Raw genomic sequence first — 23585 nt, forward strand, 5'->3', positions numbered from 1 at the left:
TGAAGACTTGTTCCCTTCATCGGTCACGAAATTGAAGGGGATCAAGGGAGATATAGGGGATATGAAAATCATGCTAAAACCATATGCAAAGCTAGTAAAGCATCGACCATACCCACTGACCCGAGGGTTAAGGAGAAAGGGAAAAAGAAATAGAGAAGATGCCAGCTGTAGGGGTTATATTTCCGGTGCCCAAGGCAGAGTGGGTAAGTTTGATTGATGTATATAGCTATATATCTTGCTAAATTTGAAGAAGTACTACATATTTGCAGTTCCTTTTGGTAGACTTTTGGGCCACGTAGTGTGCAAAGAAGGAGTGTGTGTAGATCTTTCTAAGGTTGTAGTGATCATGAATATGGACCCACCCGCAAGTGTAAAATAGCTCATATCCACCTTGGGACATACCAGGTACTACAGGAGGTTTATCCACAACTAAGCCTCGATTAATACACCGATGGAAAATATATTGAGGAAGGTTGGATGATTCATGTGGTCAGAAGAATGTGAGGGTGCACTCAACATACTAGAAAAAATAAAATAATAATAATAAAATTGTAATTACATTGATCTTGGTCTACCCCGACTAGAATAAACAGTTCCATATCCACATTTATGCATCAAGCATTTCTCTGGGTTTTGTTCTATCTCATTCGGGGCAAGGCAGCCTCAACCATTCGATTTATTTCACCAGTAGAAAATTGTCCATAGTAGAAAATAACTATACTACAACTAAGACAGAGGCACTTGCAATGGTATATTCACTCCAAAAATTCATAAAATATTTACTAGGAGGCCCATTCAAGTTTTTCACTGACCATTCTGCTTTGAAATATTTAGTGAACAAGCCTGTCGGCCAATGGGCTACTGCAGTCCTATTACAGAACACATAATTGATTGCTCAAATCCTTGGGCCTATTTTGATGGTGCCTCTCAATTTGAACCCTACTGGGAGGGGCGGGAAACATCTTGCATACTAGTGAGTCTCATGTAATCAGATTTAAGGTGGGCATTGGTAAAGGGTTCAACAAGAAGGTTGAGCTGATGGCACTAAAGCTTATCTAAACTCTGGCAACAGAATATGGGGTCCTAGAATTTCTAATATTTGAGAATTCTCAATGTGTTATAAAATGACTCAATAGGTAGTATACTGTACAAATATCTACCATCACTCATGAGGAAATTCTTGGTATTGTTGACGGGCTTACCTAGGTTTCCTTTCCTCACATTTTCAGAGAAAGAAGTCAAGGGGCAGATCTCCTGTCAAAAGGTCTCGAGCTTTAGCCTAGGGAATGGATTTTTTAAGAAGGTTTAAATGGGCTACACACTGAGTATTCCCACTTTCCTTTCCTTTGATCAGTGGACTCTTGGATTCTTTTTTTATTTCTCGTAGTTGAATGTACATTTTTTGTATGAGAGGATTGTTTAATTTTTTTGGATCAGAATTGTACGCCAACCTACCTAGAGGTATGAAACAACAGAAAGAAGCAAAATATGCATAGTTTTTTAGAGGTAACATCTAGAGATGAATAGATCTAGTATTTTAGAATAATATCCATGAATAAAAATATAACCTTTTCTTGGTAAAAAAGGGCACAGGAAAGACCTTGATTAAGGAGCATTTCTCCAAGAAGTACAGGAACATAAGCGAAAAGAGTTCTGATCTTTGTCCTCAATAGGTACCAAAAACACTAGTAATAGATAATAGGAGGCCATAAAATCTGGAAACAACCATATTGAATGCATATCTCTTGTTCCATCCCTGAACACCTTGGAACGTACAATGGAGTTTTCTTTAATCCATCTTGGTTGACATTTTCACCCTAATGCCTTCAACAATACCATCACAACAAGCACGATGGTGGGGTTCAAATCCAATCCCTCGTATTCGTCTGTGCTTTCATCTAGGTATGGTTTGAGATCGATATCGATTGCAACAGCGGTTTAGCTACCCTCCCACTCCCACTCCCGCATTGGCGGAGGAAATTTCATCCCCCAAATGGGTAGAAAAACATTTTAGGTTATGGAAATCCGAGGTAGATAGGATTTTAAAACATGCAAGGCAAAGATATGGCCCACTTGCAATGGTCTTCTTAGCTCTCGAACCTTGAGCATGCAAGAGAAATAATATTAGAGTGATAATATTTAAAAAAAATAGTCATAGGAGAAATAATATTAGAGTGATGATATTTAAAAAATTTAGTCATAAGAGAAATAATATTAGAGTGGTGTAATATTTAAAAAAATTAGTCATAATGATCCATATGATTTGATATAAAATAAATTTCAAAAATGTCAATTTTTAAAATCTCTTGTGTAGTTATCTATTATCAAGTATAATATCACAATAATTTACATCGGTAATGGTGTGATCATTTCTTTAATTTTTTTTTAAGGAAAATTTTCTAGACCTACACCCCATCAAGCATAAATCATTTTAACATATACCTACTTTTGAAGTAATATAAATCATCCTATGGCTATCCTCAAAAGACATATCACCCATAGCCTTAGTGATAGTGTAAGGCTCATGTCAAAAGTGGTATGAGCGTCTTATAGGAGTTTGTCAATTGCCCTTTATACAAGTCCAACCATAACTCATCACCAACCTGAAACTTATGTCAAACCCAATGGATTGTGTATCTATTTATACTTGGAGTTAGAAACTTTCTACAAAATATCATGAATTGATTGTTGAATTTGTCGGATACGTTCCTCAAAATTGGTTTCTTTACTTATCTTGTTCCAAGTATAGGAGGTATCTTCATGTGTTATACCATGAATATAGCTACATCAATTTGTGCCAATTGTTGGGACCCCAAGCACACCTGAAAAGGCTTGTGGGAATAGAAATATGAAGAGTTATGTCAAATTTATGTTGAAAATATGTAAGGCTTTCAACACGTGTATGTGGATGCTCAGAATTATATACTTTAAATACATCTATAATAATCCTATTAACTACTACTTTCTATTTATCAATCTAGGGATGGAAGGTAGTGAATATGGTCAAGCTTGATTTCCATCATGGACCAAAGGTTAAACCAAAAAATACTAAGTAACCTGTTATACCTATCAAGAAATATGGTATTTGGAAACCCAAAGTGAATCAAAATATGCTTGAAGAAGAACTTATGAGTGGATTTTGTTGCGAAAATCATCTTATAAGGTGCCAAAAATCCCATCCTAAGGAAGAAATCAACAACAACAAAAACACATATGTTACCATGCTTGGTTGAGGGAAAACATGACATAAAATCCAGAAGCACTAACTCCCAAGGATTATCAAGAGTAGGTAAAGGCCTACAATTGGTGTGGATGGTCATTTCCTTTGGTAGAATATAATTCTTCCACTGCTTACAGGCTTTGGCAATAGAATGTAGCTTGTTTTCATAGGTTGGGTATCTTTGAAACCCATCATAGAGTGTTTGGCTATGATAGACAATTGAATGTTTGTGTTGTGTGGGCACTACATCAACAACATGAACGATTGGCTCATAGGGTCCCTGTTGTGTAGCCATTCATCAAATAATGGCGTTGGAGATAATATTGTTTCCATAAAGAAGAGAACCAGAAATAGGCTCATGAACACCATCAATATCTACTAGAGGGGTTGAAATTAAAGAAATAATGAATACAAAAGTTGTGGTCAATAGAATAGGGATCATTAAGACGTTAATCCATCCAATGTAAAGATGGTTTTCAATGCTAGTGATTTAGTCACATAAAAGACCCCATAAATTTGTGCTTTGGGACAGCCCCAAGATCCAATAAGTAATCCAAAGTGAGAGGATTTTTTGATAAGTTGACAATGCCAACAACACTGAGTTGACCCAAAGTGACACCTTGTGAGTCTTGCACAATTAGGATGCCAATTTGAGAATCAAAAGGAGGCACAATTGCACAGGTGGCAACATCTAACATTTAGAGCACTTGGCCACAAATCTTTATGTGTTTTTCTATTGAGGGTACATTTAACATTTCCTAAGGCACAAATCACATATTTGGAGGAATTTTGGATGACTTTTCGCATTCCACTAGCTTCATGCATGAAGAGGTGCTCCTAGTCTTTAAGATTATTTTGGAGAATTTCATGGCATAGTCAAGGGTCACATGTATAAAAGAAGAACACCATAGTCAAGAATATGAAAATTGGAATTTGTATCATGTGGCGTAAAGGAGAAGGACATAGGTGAAGAGTACTCCATTTAGAAACATCTAAAAGCTTGTTAATGTCCTCTTTCCAAAGAAGAGAAGATACCTTGTGACAAAATACCCAAATTGCCAACAGAGGAAGACTAGGGTAAGGGTTATTTTGTTTTTCATATGTTGAGAGACATTATGTATTTTAAGGCGTGTTTTGTTGTTGAGTTCACATATTTGGAAGCACAATTGCACCTGCATAAACATCTCACATTTAGGGTACTTGGCTACAAATTTGTATGCATGTTTTATATTAAGGGTATTTTTTACATTCCCTAAGGCACAAATCAAATATTTCACTGGCTTCACACATGAAGAGGAGTTCCCATCATTTAAGAATGTTTTGGAGGGTTTTCATGTCATAGTCAAGGGTCACATTTACAAAATAATAACTCCCAAGTCAAGAAGATGTAAACTATGTTTCTTAGTTGTTTTATGGCCATGGTTAGATGTGAGCCTTGACTTGGTAACTTGTAACTTGTTAAGTGGGATAAGTTGAAATTGGACATGAGTAGCCTAAGATGAGTTTTATTCAATTCTTAGGTGAACAAGGCACAATCTAGCTATAGTAATCGTAACTTGGTCAGGCTGTTGTAGTTCATGAAAGACTTGGTTGGGTTCCCAAGTCCCAAAAAGTAACGGTAGTTGTGAGGGCATGATAATTAAGGATTGTCGGGATGTTACAAGGAATGAAAAGGCATGCTAACACATGCCAGATAATTTCAATGCATGTTGAGGGGTGTTAGGGAGTGCCAAAACATCAGAAAGGATAACTAGGTCAAAATTCATGGAAATGGACAAATAAGAGCATGTACCAAGGAGTGTCAATTGATTGCAAGTGTCTCAAGGATAAAGTGTGTTAGGAGAAGGTAAGAATAATACTTGTAGGAGGCAATCCTATGGTTATAATAAGGGGTTGGATAAATTAGTTTCATACAAAGGGAGACTTTGGGTTGGTTACAACATTTGTTTTTCCAATGACTTGGTTGGGTTCCCAAGTCACAAAAAAAGCAAGGCTATATATGAGGGAATGAAATTTAGAGAGTATGAAGGTGTGTCGGGGAATTTTAGGAAGTACTAGCACATGATAGATGGTTCCAAGGTATTCTAGGGATGCCAATATGTGTCAGGTGTCAGGGTGTGGCGTGAACACATGCTAGGGAGTGTGAGGACGAAGTGTCAAGGAAACACAAGGGAGCACCAGTTTCAAATGCATGGAAATGAAGTGTCAGTGAGTTCCAGGTGTGCTAAGGAGGGAGTGAAAAGGCATAATAGGTAGTTCCAAGGCATGCTAGAATGAAAGGTAAGCATACCAAGATGTGTGAAGTGCTAAGGTTTATTAGTATGTGCTAAGGAGTGTTAGGGAGTACCAGGGAAACAGAAGGCATCACTAGGTAAAAATGCATGGAAATGAATTAATAAGAGTGTGTGACAGGGAGTGTCAGCGAGTTCCAGGTGTGTTAAGGAGGGAGTGACATGGTATGATAGGTAGTGCTAATTCATGCTAGAGTGTTAGGGTGGCATGCTTCCTAGATGTGCCAGGTGCCAGGGTGTGCAAAATGGGTATTGGCACCAACGATAGGTGCCAGTAGGTGCCAAGTGCTAAGTGTCAATGCATTCTAAGTGCCAAATATTCCTCTATTTCTTCTCATATATTTTCCAATAATTGCTCTCAAATAACTTTAATATCAAACCATGCCAAAGCATACCAAGTCATATCAAAACATGCCAAACATGCTAAGACTTGCCAAGTGCCAACACGTGGAAAGTGCCAATGTGCGTCAGGGAGTGTGATGCATGCTATGAAGTGGCAGAGCATATCGAAGAGTGCTAAGGTGTGCTAGAGAGTGCCGATGCATGTTGGGGAGTGTTAGGGAGTACTAGGACAACACATGGGAGCACTAGGTCAAAATGGATGGAATTGAATGAATATGAGGGTGTGTCAGGGAGTGTCAATGAGTGCTAGTTGTCATGCCAAGGAGGGAGTGACTAGGTATGGTAAGCACATGTAAGGCATTCCGAGGAGTATCAGGGAATGTCAAGAAGTGTTATAGTGAGCTAGGAAGTTCCGGGGTGTGCTAATATGTGCCAAATAGTGCCAAGGCATGCCAGGTGCTAAGGCATGCTAGGATGTAAAGGGTTCTAGAGTATGCCAATATGCATCAAGGAGTTTCAAGGGAACTAAAGGAATAACCAAGCTAAAATGCAAGGAAATGAACACATAAGAGGGTTAATAAGTCGGGACTTTATCTTTTTCAAAAGGGGCATGATAGGCACATTAATAATATGCTCAATTACATGCCAAGTGCCAATGTGTGCCAAGTGCTAATGTTTGTCAATGCAATATTATGCCAAGGTCTTCCAGGGAATGCTAGGGACTACATGGCATGCCAACACATGATAGGGGAGTGCTATGCTATGTTAGGGCATGCCAACATGTGCTTGAGCATCCTAATCATGGCAAGATGTTCTAGGTACAAAGATGTTCCAAGACATGGAAGGTGCCAAGGAATGTTAGTGTATTGTTCCAAAGCATGTTAAGGTGTGCCATGAGTGTTGAGGAGTGCTAGGTCTCTCCCATTAATAGAATTAACAGAGCTTTCTTATGTATTAAATAATATAGTTCCTACACACACTAGTGGAACTTTATTTAAAGGAAATTTGCTAGATAATAAACCTAATAGAGATGAATCATGTGTTGACTAAGAGGAAAACTATATTCTTATGACTTGAAGGAAATGATACACACTAATTACTTCTTAACAAATTGACTTACTATTATAACCACTATGACCTTAGACACATAATGAAAAAGTCTCCACAAAAATGGTCTTAAATCGTTATCTTTTGACAAAAAATATAGTAACAGGTACATAGCATCATCAAAAACTCATTGGAATTATCAATGATGATGAACATTTTCTTACCATCACCAAAAGTAACCAAAAAGAGCATTGGTGAGGGTCAATAAAATATCGTCACTAGAAGTGTCACCAAAGAGAGAATTAGTGATGGGCCTTTAACGACTCTCACCAAAAGTGTCACAAAAGAGAGAATTAGTGACCGGCCTTTAACGACCCTCACCAAAAGTTTCATTGAAAATGGCTTTGGTGACAAACCTTAAAGGACCATCACTATATACACTTACAACAATAATATTTTAAAGACCGTCACCATATGTGACATTGGTGATGGACCTTAAAGGTCCATTACAGGCATGACACGTCATCAAAAAATCATTGGAATGATCAATGATGATGAACATTTATTGACTGTCACCAAAAGTAACCAAAAATATCATTAGTGACGTTCAATAAAATATCGTCAGTAGAAGTGTCACCAAAGATATAATTAGTGATGGGCCTTTAACGACCCTCACCAAAAGTGTCACCAAAGATAGAATTAGTGATAGGCCTTTAACAACCCTCACCAAAAGTGTCATTGAAAATGGCTTTGGTGACAAACGTCAAAGGACCATCACCATATACACTTACAACAAAACTTTTTTAAAGACTCTCACCATATGCGACATTGGCGACGGACCTTAAAGGTCCGTCACAGGCATGACCTTCACCAATGATCTTTTTTATTCTAGTGAAAGAAGTTACAAAGTCATTTTCCTGAGCATTCAATGGAGTTGAGGCAGAAATTGGAGATGTGAAGATAGTATTGAAAGAATCCTTCGTAGAAGAAGTAACCAGGCTACCTATGGTTGGTGAAAGATGGTTCAAGAATAAAGGAATCAAAGCAAGTGAATGGAAAACATTTCTAAAAAATGCAGGTATGGATACTTCAGTCTTTAAGAAAGGAATTCCAGAGACATGTCTTAAAAACAAATGGAGAAATCTACTATTGGCCATTCAAAAATTTATTACTTGTGAAGGAAGATTTGGCAATATGTTTTGTTATCATGTACGTTTGATGATTCATTTCCTTGAGGGGAATGAGATTAAATTGCCTTATTTCTTACTCCATAGTCTCAAGAAAATGACCGGTAACACTCAGAGAAAAATACAATCTATTGAGAAAACCATATATCATCACGGTTTGATAAAAATATTGATTGAAGCCTACCTAAAAAATAGAGGAGATGATTGGAAAAATTTCTTGGTTAGGAACCACTTCAAAGAGGTAGAAGAGGAAGAACACAACATCAAAATAAAAAGAAGAAGAAGAAGGTTATATATAAACCCTAATGATGACTACCTCCACAACAAGAGAAACCCTCATAGGATGAAACTCCTCTTGCAGATGTATTAGAAAATTTCTAAAAGAATAATGTTAGAAGAAAGAAAGTCAATGATGAGGAAGAAAGCACACCCAAAAAAATAGAGGAAATGTAGCAAGCAAAGATAGAACAAAGGAAAACTCAAAAGAAAATTTCTCTTAATAAGACCTCATCCACTGCAAGGAGGAGTGCAAGACTCAATAAAACAATGAAGGAACCATCTCACTGGTCCACAAAATTTGTCAATCTGGAGGAAGACGAAGAGCCAAGGGCTCCATAACCAACCATTTTGTCACTAATTTCTAGCCCAACATGGAGAACATTCAAACTTGACCCGTTCCAATAGGAAATACATGACTATATAGAATCTTTGGAAAAGAGAGCTATAGACAAGGCCACTGCATCCTCTTGAAATTAGGAAAAATAAATTCATTTTGATATTCCACAAGAACCTCCAATTATAAATACTCTCAAACAAAAGATTTATGACTTGAAGACACTAAACAGTCACTTAAAACATAAGCACGAAACATTGAAAGTGAAGAATAAAATACAAAGAACCCAGAATGACGACATTCTCCTACATCTTGGTCTATGGTACGAAAAGAATAAGAAGCTTAAAGAAAATAACAAATCCCTTAAGAGAAAAGTCATAAGTCTGAAGTATAAGATTCTGATGAAGAAACCGAGAATGGCAATCACCAAAAAGAAATCAAGGAAGACAAATCTAGATGTTTTGGCTCAAGTATCTAAAGAAGTTCAGTAACAAGAAGGGTTCATCAATTTTGAAATTTTGCATGAGGACATGCAATGACCTCCATGTGGGGGAATGTTGAACCTCACAATTGCTTCTTTTTGACATCCTTTTTCACCCCATCTCTTTCTTTTTTATCTTCATAACAACACATTGGGCATCAAGTTACAGGATTTATGACATGGCAGGTATACAATTGTCTTTTATTTCATAAAATGATAATGTTCTTTATTATTTAGTTTAATGTTTACTTCAGCTACCGAATTATAGTGATTTTGCAACTAACACATGATTCTGCAGCCAAGTCCATGGTTTGATAAGTTCCAAGATGCCAGCCAGGAAGCGAAATATATGGGTAGGTGGCAATTGATGCACCCAACAATTTCCTCCTTCTCTCAAGAGCAAAATCTATGGAAACATGTCATAGTAATCCGGTCAAAGGTGAGGTCAACCTCCGTAGTCAGCAACAGGCGAGCGAGAATGAGATTTATGCCTCATTATTTGCTTTGATGATAGAAAATCATGAGCGAATTATGTGATGTTACCTTTTAAAGTTAAAAATATTTTATGTTGATAGTGATTAGGTGTATATATCTGAACAATTAAATCCCATGAGCTCTATAAATATTCCTCTCGGTAGAAATGAAAACAAGGAGTGACAACAAGATTAAAAATTTTGTTATTGATACCCTTTTTTTAAAGAATTGTTTCATTTTCTCAGTGAGCATTAATGCATGGTTAAGTGCCTAGTCAATAGCATTATAGTGATTGCCTGCTTCTCGTGGAGGGCCCCCTCGAGACAGTAAGGATTTCCATTCTATTTTAGTAGTTAGTAATTAGCTTCATATTTTCCATAGATTTCTGTTTATTTGATTAAGTATTTGTGTTTTTTATTTCTTTCAGATTTGAGTTGAGATCATTTTGCTAATCATTTCTATTGTTCAAAGATTTTGGATGTGCATGGATAAGAGTAGAATTTAACACTGTAATAAGCTAGATAGGATTTTCAGTTGTATAGTTAATCTTCCTTTATGAAAGCCGATTCGTTTCAAAATATGAAGAGTGATTTTATTCATGCAAGTGTGATTTATATTTATGCAAATGTGTGATTTTATTTAAGTATGATATTTCTTAAGTAAGAGTAGTTTTCATTTCTGCAAATGAGTGTGTATATAATTTTTATGTAAAGTGTGGAATTGATTTTCATTCATGTAAAGTGTGATATTGATTTACATTTATGCAAAAGTGTGAGATTTCTATTTCAAAGCAAAGTGTGGAATTTTATAAGCAAAATTAGTTTTGTTTGAAAGCAAGAGAGTGTGATCATCATTGTAGAGTTAATCTTATTTTCTAGGAATAATTAATTTACTCATAGAAGACATGTGCATTTCGATAACTCAATTTAATTTAGAATTTGTGTGAGTGACAAAAGACTTCTAGCACATACAGTGCACATACATTTCATCAGTTTACTAGCCCTGGTTGATAATTCATGTAAGTAATTTAAGATCAATTAATTTACCAAACACTTCCCATGGCAATGCCACTACAACCATGACTCATACCATACAAATTAAAAGTGCACATGGACTACAAGCATAAGCAACACATATGCAACCAACATGAATGCATGACCAACACACGCCCATCCAGTTTGAGGGGTGAACCATGCTCTGATGCCACTTTGTGACACCCTCCTCCCACATCTACCCATGTAATCAACAAATCGGGGTAAACATGTGACAAGAAGTTACTATGATATTATTTGACCTCATAAGTCATGTTAAAGAAGTGGAACCAATGGAAACACACCATACATACCTTCAACATCAGCAACAAGACTCCTAAGAACCATCCCAACCTTTGGAGTAACAAGTCCCTTGGTCCCATTGAGGTTTTAGACCACTTGATCCCAGCATGCACCCATGATATGGGCCTGACAACGTCCATGAAGCTCTAGAAGCTCTCATGACAAGGCATGCTTGTGTCCAGGGACTATTTTTCTCAGTGCTTTGCCAGCATCCCTAGGATTTAAGCCACTTTTTCAAGCCCAAAGGCTAGGTCACTACCTAGGATTCAATGACACCTTCAGAACATAAAGATAACCAATAAACAATGATGCAAATGTAAATACTTGAACAAGCCCTTGAATGGACCCCTACTAGCCATGATAGGCATTTCATCAAACATATCACAAATATGTAATCTACAGGTGTAAATAACAGATCTAAGCATAAGGGTCTCATACTCAGATGAGAATTGCTAAGAAGCATTAATGCCTCAACAAATCACCTCAGTTTCATCCATTAGGTCATAGATACATTCTCCATCCATTTACAAGTAAAAACATGATGAGATCCATACATAGATACTATCATAAAACATATACATAACTAGCATAATAGAAACAAAAATAACAAGGAAATCACAACCATATAATCCACATATAAACCAGTATAATCATAAAGATACAAGGATAAATAACCTCATATTGATGATGTAAAATCCAAACTTGGGATGGGACTACCAAGTTCCACATGACCGTAGAATGGTTGAGCCAATCTCTCTTTAGCCATTCACCCCCGTGCCATATTCCAAGCATGAATGTGAGATCTCATAGAACATATCAATCCAAAACCATCTAGAGCTTCCATAGGCCAACCACCTCAACCCATCAAAAAAAAATTCCACCTCACGATCAGACATCACAAAACCATCATTAGATTGGTCTCTACCCAATACTTTCAGGGCTCCAGAGTGTTTGTTCCAACCATGGCTTCGAGGACTAGTATAACCCATAGATTATCTAGGCTTCTAGAGTGTTTGTCCAACTAGGGCTTCCAAGAATAGTAAGTCAACCCACCAAGGGCTTCCAAATTATTTGTCCAACCAAGGCTTCCAAGATTAGTAACTCAACCCAAGCTGATACAGGGATTCTAGAGCGTTTTTCCAAGAAGGGCTTCGATGAACTAGTAACTCAACTCAAGCTAAAGGAAACATGAGAACCAACTAGAAAATAAAATAAATAAGCCCACAATACCATGGCTATCCACTAAATGGAAAGACTAGTCAAATCCACTGTCAATCCAGTCAATCCTCCATGCTAGTGAAAGATCATGACCAATAAACCACATGCATATGCCATGCATGCCAAAACTAGCGAGTAAAACATTCATGCAACTCAATACCTACAATAAAAACTCATTGTAGTTGTTGATCCGAATGTCCTCTTGCACTTTCCTTCTCTTCATTTTCCTTCTTGCTTGAAAACTCCAAGTATGCCACACCCTCCAAGAGTGCTCTGAGAAAACTCTAAGTATCCAAAAGTCTGAGAGAGAGAGAGAGAATAGAGAGAGATCCAAAAATGAACTGAAAAAAGTCTTCGAATTGATCCTTAGAAGCCTTTTTATTAATGAGGCCTCTAATTTCTTCATTTTCCATTATTTTCCTTCAATTTCCTCCTCACATGCAACCTATGATGTTTCACCTTCCTTTTCTCCTAATTTCCATTATTTTCATAAATAAATGTGCCAAAAATGTCATTTTGCACTTCCAAATCCTTAGCCATTGTCTTTTCCAATTTCCTTAGCCATTAATCAACCACAAGTGATCCCCATCACTATGATTTTGCCCAGTATTCAGCTTGGAATAAGTGTCCCATCAACCGTGGTTTTTATTTTTCCTTTATTAACTCTTATTACATGGAATTTTTGCTAGGGATGTTAAAATTTCCACTAATTCTTCAAAAAACCCTACTCCATTTCAACATAAAAAGTTTCTAGAGTTCACTTCAATGAATTATAAACAATTTTGAACAATTTTCTTTTCTCCCAAGAAAATTTCTACAAGGGTTTCTTTTCAAAAACAAAAAAATTAATTGGTGATTGGGGTTTTGAATTGCTACCAAAAAAAAATATTTGTGGCTCCTGGAAAGTCTTGATTTTAACATAAACTGAAGAGAAATATGTCTTCAAATTTCCTATGTTCATTCTATTTCTCTTCACTAGGGTTCAAGAAAAATGATCCTCTCTCTCAAGCGTCATGCGGACCCCAACTGCAACTTGTCTTCTTCTTTAATGATCCTGACTTCATGGGATGACACCATGTAGTTGACGACGTGACTCCTTTTTTTTTCTTAGCCTCCTGAAAAATTCTCTACCCACCTTGACTTAAATTTATTTGTTTTCTCATATGTGGCTTGGGCATTTTCTGGGTGTGGCAACTAGACTCCAATGAGTGGCTCTATATTTTTGTGCTAAAAGAAAACAATGACTTTGTGGCTTCATGTAGCTTAAATTGTTTTTTATTTATAATGGCTAGACTTCATGGGCCTGACTTGACCTCTCCATCTCCTCTTTGAATTTTAGTGACTTCAACATATTTGTTATCGGGAAATCTAGTGTCTATGCAGAGCTGCTAGTCCCACTAAGACGGGTAGCTATCTTAGAAACAAACAGATTAAAGTTACTTTCATTTTCCTTTATGAGAAGTAGATAGGAGAGGATCAAACAATACCAACCTCGATCTTTCGCTCGGTTCTTTGCTTGTTCCTTCTCCTCACTAACAGGTCTTTGCCGCTTCTCTCTTAACCACTCCGCTTCAAAGAGTACCTGTAAATTCAAAGCAGCATAATACCTTCAAAGTGCAGATATCTACAATCATAAGCAATATAGGACCAGATAAATATTGACCACACAAATGCATATATTATCAGACATACAAGAATGTGGAGGAAAAATTGAATAGCTTTATTGATATAAAGATTAGAAGAGAGGATTACAACCCATTGATCTGACCCAGCGTCATCCTCCTAGCATGAAAGCCATTCTTTACCTCATGAAAAGCTTATATCACCCAACACTATGATATTCCACCAAGAAACCAACAGTGCTTCCTTACAAGATACAAAATTCCAGCCTCTGTATCTCTGGGATGAGGGATCCATATATAGATGATTGCAGGGAGGTGAGTCAGCTTCTGGGATTTTGATTAGTGTCTTCTCTCTTATTGTTCTTGATTCCACTTAGAGATTGATGATCTCTTACTCATCCCTGGGCGAATTCAGAGAGGCAAGTGTCACAGGAGAAGTTTCTGGAAGATTCCATGATCATCCACCTCGCAAATTGCCCCTGCCATTTGTCCATTCTCGCCCATCGCACCCTACAGAAGGGCTTTCGACTATGCATCGCACCTTTTACACTGGGCAGGTGAGATGCATCATAGCCTTAGCACTGAGCAACCTGTATGGTCTAGTTTTGACCAGGTCTGAGCAGTTTTCTGTGGATAATTTCTGGGAGATGATGTAATCAGGTGACCTTGTTCCTTTAGGGCATGAAAAAACACTTTTAGGGACTTAGAAGCCCTTGTTTTATGGACATATATGATTGGGGTTGTAGTGCCCAAAAATGTCTATAACAATATTTTCCCTGGTGGCTCTGTATTTCCTTTTTTCAGTGGACAAACTTATAGAATTTAATACACCTCATGAAACTCACAACAACAACACTCCAATACCACTTGTTGGTATTTTGAGCCCATTAATTTTACAATAAAGAAAAATGTACATAAATGAGAAACTGAATCACAAAAGATAAACACAAGGAATTTACGTGGTAAAACCCTAACAATGTGTCAAGGAAACCTCCACGAGGAAAGGGATTGGAATTCTTATTACACAAAGTTAAGAATGAATCTCCAATATTACATCAAGTCTTTCAGGCAACATCATTTTTAATAAGTATCTATTACATAAATCCCTATGCTCACACAATTTTCTGAATGGTAAAACCATATTTACTAAGATAATTACATTTTTAACAATAATTTGATTATTGTCATTCTTAACAAGTTTGAACCCAAGTTGTCTTGTTTTGGATCATCCCATTCTTCCTTTGTTATTTCAATTTCCACCACCTCCTTGGACAAAATGATAGGATAATCACTGCTAAGCAGTCTTGATGAGGGTTTACTTGTGCTTACTTACTGCCATATTTTTCTTCTACAACAATATCCAGTGAATTCACTAGCTCATATGCTTCAGTCACTTCTTGGGCAAGCAACTATGTAGTATATATTTGATAATTTTGCAAAATCACATCGAATATTTACCCTCTTTCAATATAAAAATTTAAGCAAGTCCACAATTGAAGTTATTGAAGAACACCTTGCTTGGTTGAACTATGTATCATTTTAATTCAGGATCAGTTTCTGCAAGTTAGGTGGCACACATTATATTTTTGCATTTCTCCTTAGTTGAACTTTGCATCCTTTAATTCAGGATTAGTTTCTATAGGTTAAGTGGCACACAATATATTTTCTCATTTCTCTACATATGAGTTGAAAATCACATAAAACTTTACACCTCTGAAAACTCTACCATGTACTTAGCCTACACGTAAGATTATTTAAATCATCTTTAGGTCACACTTAATGGGATATCCATATGTTTACTATGGTGTCAACTTCATGTTATATGCAATATATAACGAAGATTATTGCCATTGAAATCCAAATATAAGTAAGAAAAAACAACATTCCAATGTAGTGGAGAAAGAGAAACATCTTCATAATTAGGTTTCTTCTATTTTAATTTGATTTGAATTGAGTTCGAAGTTATCTAATATATAGTATATTTGAAAGAACTGAAGCAAAAATGAAAGATAAGAATAGAGATAACCCTATGAATTTTTTATCAATTCATATTATGTCTATAGAACAACCAATCCATCCTTCTTTGCTATTTTATTGAAATTTAATTTTCACAGAGTAATATTGAATTAAAATTTCAAAAACAATGTTGCAATATATTAATAAAGGTTCTTAATATTCCCTATTCCTTTTCACAATAATTATGGTTATATTTTATCACAAGATTAGATCTACGTTGTTCCTTGATATAGTTTCTCAACTTTCGGTTCATTTATTCATTCAAATGTTGGGTCCTATCCCTAAAGCTTGGTATAGTCATGAGGAGACTACGAGACACACGAGCTAAGATTGGGAGACTTTATAGTCAAACGTTTGTCAGGATTTATCCTTTCTTGGTAGCTTCCATCTTCTCAAAGGAAAATATAGATCTCATGACTCAAGGTTCACTACAACCAACATTATTGTATCATCTATGTATGGTGTCAGATCTAGGGTACCATGAAAAACATCCTTCTAGCCAAGTTGTAAAATTAATACTAGGATATTCTTCTTGAGAAAAAACTATGGCATGGCATGGCAAGGCCCATATACAATTTGTGTTGCTAGTTGTAGGTTGTTCATTGGAAAGGAGGACTTGTTGTGGAGATGTCAGTTCTTAAGGGAATTTTACATTCCACCTCATCTTTGTCACAATCTAGTTTTGAAATCAAATTTTACAAGTTTAAACCCAAGCTTCCTTCTTCTGAATCATCCCACTTTTCATTTTCTATGTCAAGTTCGAACACCTCCTTGGAAAAAATGATGGGATGATCACTACTTAAGGGGTCTTGATGAGGGTTTACTTGTGCTTATTTACTACCATATTTTTCATCTACAACAGTAAACAGTGAATTCACTGGCTCATATGCTTCAAAGGGTTCTTGGGCAAGAAAATCTATATGATTGCTTTCATAATTTTACAAAACGGCATCAAATATTTCCCCTCTTTCAATACAAAAATTAAGTAGGAAGTTTGTGTCAAAATTTTCAACCAACTACTCATAGGACCCACTATCTTCTTCAATGTTAATAATCAAGGACGGTAAGCTCACAGTGGCCAATGTCAATTGATCTAATTCCACACACAACAATAACATCGATACAAGATTTGAAGAAGGAATGTTGAGAAACATACACCTTTTAGCAATGAATGGGATTCACTGGTAAAAATGGCGGCAATTTAACTTTATCTTTGATGATTTAATTTTGTACCTTCTGGTGGTTGTTACCAGTGAAGGGACACTACAAAATACACAAAATCTAATGCTAATATGTGAATTAACTAGCTGATGCATTCACACCTAAAATTCTTCATATGTACGGTTGCTTACTCTTCCAGTGAGAATCTCATACAGTAGAATTCCAACACTCCACCAATCAACAAATTTATCATGGCCTTTAGCTTGAATAATTTCAGGTTCCATGTATTCTGGAGTCCCACACATACTATTGGATTGACCTGACTCATTTACTTCCTTTGCTAGCCCAAAATCAGTCAACTTATCCTAAAATGTTTCCCAATGGGGATTAGAAATTGTGATATTTTGAAATTGGAATAAGAATATCCAACAAGAATATTCCATGACTTTGATATAACAAGAAAAGAGGCATATGCATTTGATTTACATTTACCCTAGCTATCTTCCCCACTACCATGCATGAGAGAAGGAATAGAAGTCCCAATGTGATAATTTAGTCAAGACACATGCACTTACATGGCCTTCAGAGTCTAGAAGAATGTTCTCAGGTTTAAGATCCCGATGAACGATCCCATTTTGATGAAGGTATGAAACAATAGAAATGATTTCTGCAATGTAAACCCGAGCTAAATCCTCACTAGAAAACACAACATTTACATATTAGAGAAATGTTTAATAAACATCAAGCACATTTAGAGAAATAAATATCGAGGCATGCAAAGCAGGACAATAGATGGTTGAAATATTAGAAGATACCTAAAGAGCCTTTTTCGTTGAAGCTAAAAGAGGAGATGCCCACCATTTATAAAATCCAATACGAGATAAAGTTTATATTTTGTCTGAATACATAGAACAAACAAAGTGTAATAAAAAATGGTGATTTCTTGCAACATAATCAGATTCCAGTAGAGGTTTTGCTCGATTATGAGTTTCATTTATGCACACAAAACACACAATGTATGGAAGAGAACAATTATTGTAATTCATTAATAACATGTTGTAGCAAGAGCATATTAGGCAGCCTGAGGTTAGACTACTGACATTTACACAAATACCAATCCTGTGAATGTCATATAGTTGATCACCTTGAAACCAAAAATACACGCTTTAACCAATGACCCCAAAGCTAGAGTTTCTAACTAAACAATCCCAACCTACAACAATGGGTTTCAACTTGGATGAACCCCAATCAGGCACGAATCCTGCAACTCAATATGCAGTCTGGCATATAAGTTAGAAAAAGTTGACCAAAAAAATGGTAGCATTCATACCTAATGTTGATATATCCACTCTCAATGCCATAAACTCAATATGAACAATTTTGACCTAAAGAAAGCACAAACGGATAAAGTGAAATAGATAACTATCCAAGTTTGAATTGAATCCAATTTTTTTGAGTATTTCCAAATTGAGAATTTGAGCTGGTGCAAATGCACTTTTGTGTTAGGTTGGATTGCATCATCGGATGGTATACAAATTATTGTGTCAGATTGGTGGTATAACATTATTTGGTTTTTGGTTGATTTAAAGTATTTATGAGGTACACGCTGATGTTTTGCAGGGCACAGACTAGATTTTTGGACTAAAATCTGGTGTGTTGGAACTTGTTACTGGATTTTATGTCAACATTATAGGAATTGTATTTCTAGTTTTGAGAGTGGAGATCTCAACATTCCGTAATGAATGTGACAAACACATTGTACATAGTTTCATTTATAAACCCTATGACAGTTAGGTCACCTAACCACCTACCTCACCTTATAATCATTATAATTAATGATTTCATGGTCATTAATTAATATTATTTTATCTTTATGGTGTACCAGTAATTTAAAATAAATATTTTTAGAAATAATCTTGTCACCGAATTGGAATTATACCTTGAAAGAGTGTAATTCTAGAAGAAGACTAAATTACTCCACTTCTAATCCTATTCATTCAACTTAAACAGATAGATAAGGAGAAACATTACTCAAATTTTATGAAAATAGGGATGTGGCATAGTTACAAGTATAAACGTTTAACAAGTTGAAGGTCCTAAATTAGATATATCAGACTGACATGCAGTATCAATAGAAGGAATTGGGGAAACGACCTACGGAATGGACATATTGAAACATATTCTATAGTCTACTAGTGGTGGCTCTATGTCATTGGAAAGAAGAAAGGACCATTAGTGTACATATAAGAAAAATGGCAAGTAGATTTTTCCTGTTGTAAGGACTATAGATCTAGTGTGGTACCCATTGGTGTGGTTACAGAATGACTCACAATGGTACCAATTATTTTAGTATAGAATTTTGTATTGCTTCTACACGTAGTCTATTCAAAGAAGACCTTATTTATTTTGTAGATTCCCTTTCTAGAAACTCGAATACAATGAATGTTTCATAGGAAATTTGAGAATATAGCAATTTCTTGCTAGTAGTTGTGATGATATTAATGAGAATATAGCACAGACATAATTGACAACAACACAGATATATTTGACTTGCAAAGTGTAGATCTAAAGTGCAAACTCCATAAGGGATCAAAACTATTGGGCCATACATGAGGAAGGGACACATTCTACAGATGGATGATGGAAGATGAGGGCACCAAAAGAGAACTAATATGTAGCTTTGTAAACCAAAATGGAATTTACAATTTAAATTGTAGGACAAAAAATAATCATAACCAAGATTCAGAGAAAAGGGAAATGGCACCTGGAAGGAGTATCTAAGATGAACAATAAAGGGATGCTCAATCCTTGTCATAATATCCCTTTCAGATTTTATGTATTCAGCATGATTCTTTTCCATAATTTTGTCTTTCCTCATAACTTTCATAGCATAAATCTCTGATGTTCCATTTCTTTTAACCTGGAACACCTTACCAAATGCACCTTGTCCAACCACCTTAAGCAACTCAAATCATCAACTCCAATGTTTTGAGTAACCTTGAGCTAGAAGGACTTAGGGTCTTTTGAGCTTCCCAGTGAGAAAATCAAAAAAATATTGTCTCAAGTTTTTCCATTATGTTTCCTTTCTCATCTCGCTCTTTGTTATTCAAAACAATTTTCTCAACTTCCCTCCAAGATTAAGTTAAGGAGATGGGTGAGATAATGAAGGATATTTCCTATTTATGGTTTGAGGATCCTTAATATAAGGAATTCAACCAAATTTCTCGGTTGAATCCAAAACATGAACAAAAATATTTGAAAATTCAATATTCTCCTATAATTCTTAAAATGGAATACTTTCACTTGTATTTATAAATAAAAAAACACAAGGACCAATAACATACCTCAAATGGAAAAGCATTCCAGAGCAATGAAATGAAAATATTTGAAGATAGGACATCAAGCATAAGGGTGTTGAGTAGCCAAGGCTTGAGAAAGAACATGGTCACAACTGAGAAATGTTCTTTACAATATATCACATCCCAAAACCAAACTTGAGTACCATGTAGTAATGGACAAAAATTGTAGTACAAGTGAGAAAGTAGAAACATGTCTTTGCTTCATCTTCTAAAACAAATATAGGTGAATGTGCATCTCCTTTGAGACTGGCATTTGAAAAAACATGAGAAAATTGGCACTACGATACACTAATGCACACTCAAGAATTTGTGGGAAAAGGAAGGTCAATATCCAAAATCAGAACTTTCCCTTGTCTCGCTTGTTATAGGCAAGGCCATATGCAATATTGTAGCTTGAATTCATATGGTACACTTCGACTTAAACCTGTGTCATAGCAAACCCAAACAAAAACAAAACATGTTGTTGTCTCCCCTGTTATATGAAGGACAATATGTAGTATTGTAGCTTGAAATCATATGGTACACTTTGACCTAAACTTGCATTCCAGCAAACCCAAACAATTTTGTTTTGAAGCCATATAATACAAAATAATTGTTGAAAAATGCAACAATAAATTATCAATTTTATTTTTCCTTGATTAAATCAAGAAATTTTTAATTTCCACATCAAAAAGCAACTTGGATGTAGTTAGCTTGTGTGACATGGCTTGTGTCACCTATTTTACTTAGTAAATTCGAGTTGGAGGAGTCAGATTTCAGTCAAGCATGTGTGATTGCTAGTTTGTAGCAATGAGGGTGAGTTGTCTCAAGTTGTTTTCAATTAAACTAGTCCCAGTTACTGGAGGAACTAGTGGAAGGTTAGTTTTGCAATGGGACCTTATTCAAACTCAGTGATCATCCAATTAACTCATCAATCACCCCAAAATAGCTAGCGCATGCAGAGAATTCGAGTTCCCCAACTGTGGTGGAGATTACAAAGTAGTGTAACATCAATTGTAGACTGGTCTTGACTATACTGGTGTTGCATGCAGTCAGATGATCAACCTTGGGAATCATGCAATCCATTTTGAATAAATTCCTAAATAATAGGGGCCTAATTTATCAAGGAATTGCACAAGGAAATAGGGGCTTAAGAAAAAAAAATTGACTAAGTGTGGGTCAGAGTTTCTCAATGAGCAGAGAGATAGGTTATTCACTTGTAGGCTTTGCTCAATTGAGCAAGGCAATTGTAATACATCTCTATTCATCATATTAATGCAAGCAAGAATTAAGTGTTTTAGCATATTACTTTCCCCAGGAAATATATTGTGTTCATGTGTGTCATTTCTTAGTGCATATCTGAAAATTTTGTTGTAAATTGTGAATTAACTTCTACATAGTAGTAGAGTAGGTTTGTGTGTTCTGATTTGGATTGAAACTTCATGAGAAGTTGCAAATATACACCATAATTTCTACATGGTATCAAATCAAGGTTCAGAGTAGAGCAAGAATTTCAAATTGGTTTATCAAGAGGAGTGAATTTGCAGTTCACTGAAGCAGGATCTCTTTAGAGCTAAGAAGATGACCTTCAACAGGTTGATGCTAGAGTATGCCTTGGAAGGCACCTCTAATTTTATTGCATGGAAGGATCACATGGAGGTGATTATGGACGATAATGGCTTGTTAGAATAAATCAAAACAGATGTTGCAAAACCACAAGCTTACGATGCCTAAAACCTTGCTTAGTGGAAGAAAGATGTATCCAAGGTGAGGAGAATAATCTTGGAGGGAGTAGAAGATCACATTGTATAAAATCTCCACAAGAAATAAACTCCATTCACAATGTGGAAAGCACTAATAGAATTGTTTGAGAATAGTAGTCACCATAAGAAGCTAGTGCAATATTTGAGCACATTCCCACAATGTCGTGATGAACTTGGTGGGGTTGGTGTTAATGTTGTAAAAGATGACTTGGTAAACCTAGCCCTTTTTTGCCTTCCCAAGAGTTGGTATAGATATCAAAATTCAGTGAACAGGGAGGGAGAAACTACCAAATTGTGAATGCTTATGGTCTAATTTGGTACAGGAGGAAATAAGGCAGAATACTAGAGATGGGACTTCATCCAAGGGTGAGGATGAAGAAAATTTTTCATTGGTTGGAAAGGGAAAGAAGGAAAAAGGAAAGAAATCTCAAACAAAACCTAAATCTAGCCAAGGGGGAAAGAAGAAAGAATTGTTCAAAACTAAATTCTTTAATTTTCATGAATTCGGGCATTATTCCATGAAGTGTCCACACAAAACGACAGGCAAGAAGACCTCAGGAGGACCAATAGGTGAAGCCCTGCCTTCACAGTTCGAGCTTGAAGTTACCCTTATCACATGCATGGTCAACACAGTGATGGGGAGTGTGTGATACTTGCAATCAGGTGCTTCATTCCACATGGTAGGGTGTAGAGAGTTTTTCAGTGGTTTGGAGGAGAAAGATTTGTAGATGCACATTGAGTTGGGGGATGACAGAAGGTATAGCATGACCTAAATTGGTACATTCACCTTTCAGAGGGATTCAAGCTACCCTCTCATGCTCAAGGATTTGGCATTTGTTCTAGGCCTAAAGAAAAATCTCATCTATGTTGTAGTTTTGTAAGATCGTGATTCTTATGTGATCTTCAGCAAAGGAAAAACATTCCTGAGACACAGCCACAAAACTGGTGAAGAAAATCAGGGTTCGTGTGAAGAACTTGTATAATATAGATGTGGAAGATTGTGTTGCATTAAGCACTAAGGAGGAGAAAGTGTAGGGCCACAATGTCAGTGAACTTTGGCATAACAGACTTGCCCATTTGCATCATGACACCTTGAAGATTATACAACAAATAACCACTAGCCTCACCAAAGGAGCACTTGAGTAGCACGATGTATTCGAAGGATGTACTTTTGGGAAGTACACAAAATCCACATTCCATGATCAGGACAACAAAGCACATGCAGTCCTAGAAAGGATCAACTATGATGTTTGTGGACCTTGCTTGACAGCCTCCACTACCACACACAAATATTCTGTCATTTTTATTGATGAATTCTAATGGAAGTGTTAGATTTTCTTCATGTGGAAGAAATATGATACATTCACCAAGTTCATAGAATTAAAGGCATTGGTTGAGAAAGAAATCAACAAGAAGGTGAAGGCACTTAGGAGCGATAACGGAGGTGAGTACGTGTTGAATGAATTCAAGAACTTATG

General features: G+C 36.1%; 1 pseudogene; it reads right to left on the reverse strand.

Annotated features, from left to right (window-relative positions):
• The window catches only part of LOC149243597 (serine/threonine-protein kinase AtPK2/AtPK19-like), a 123851-nt pseudogene that overhangs the window by 19171 nt on the left and 81095 nt on the right, over positions 1 to 23585 (reverse strand).

This window comes from Pinus tabuliformis, chromosome 8, assembly GCF_031772625.1.
Source record: "Pinus tabuliformis cultivar Carrire ecotype Pingquan chromosome 8, CPIR1, whole genome shotgun sequence".
Lineage (NCBI taxonomy): Eukaryota > Viridiplantae > Streptophyta > Pinopsida > Pinales > Pinaceae > Pinus > Pinus tabuliformis.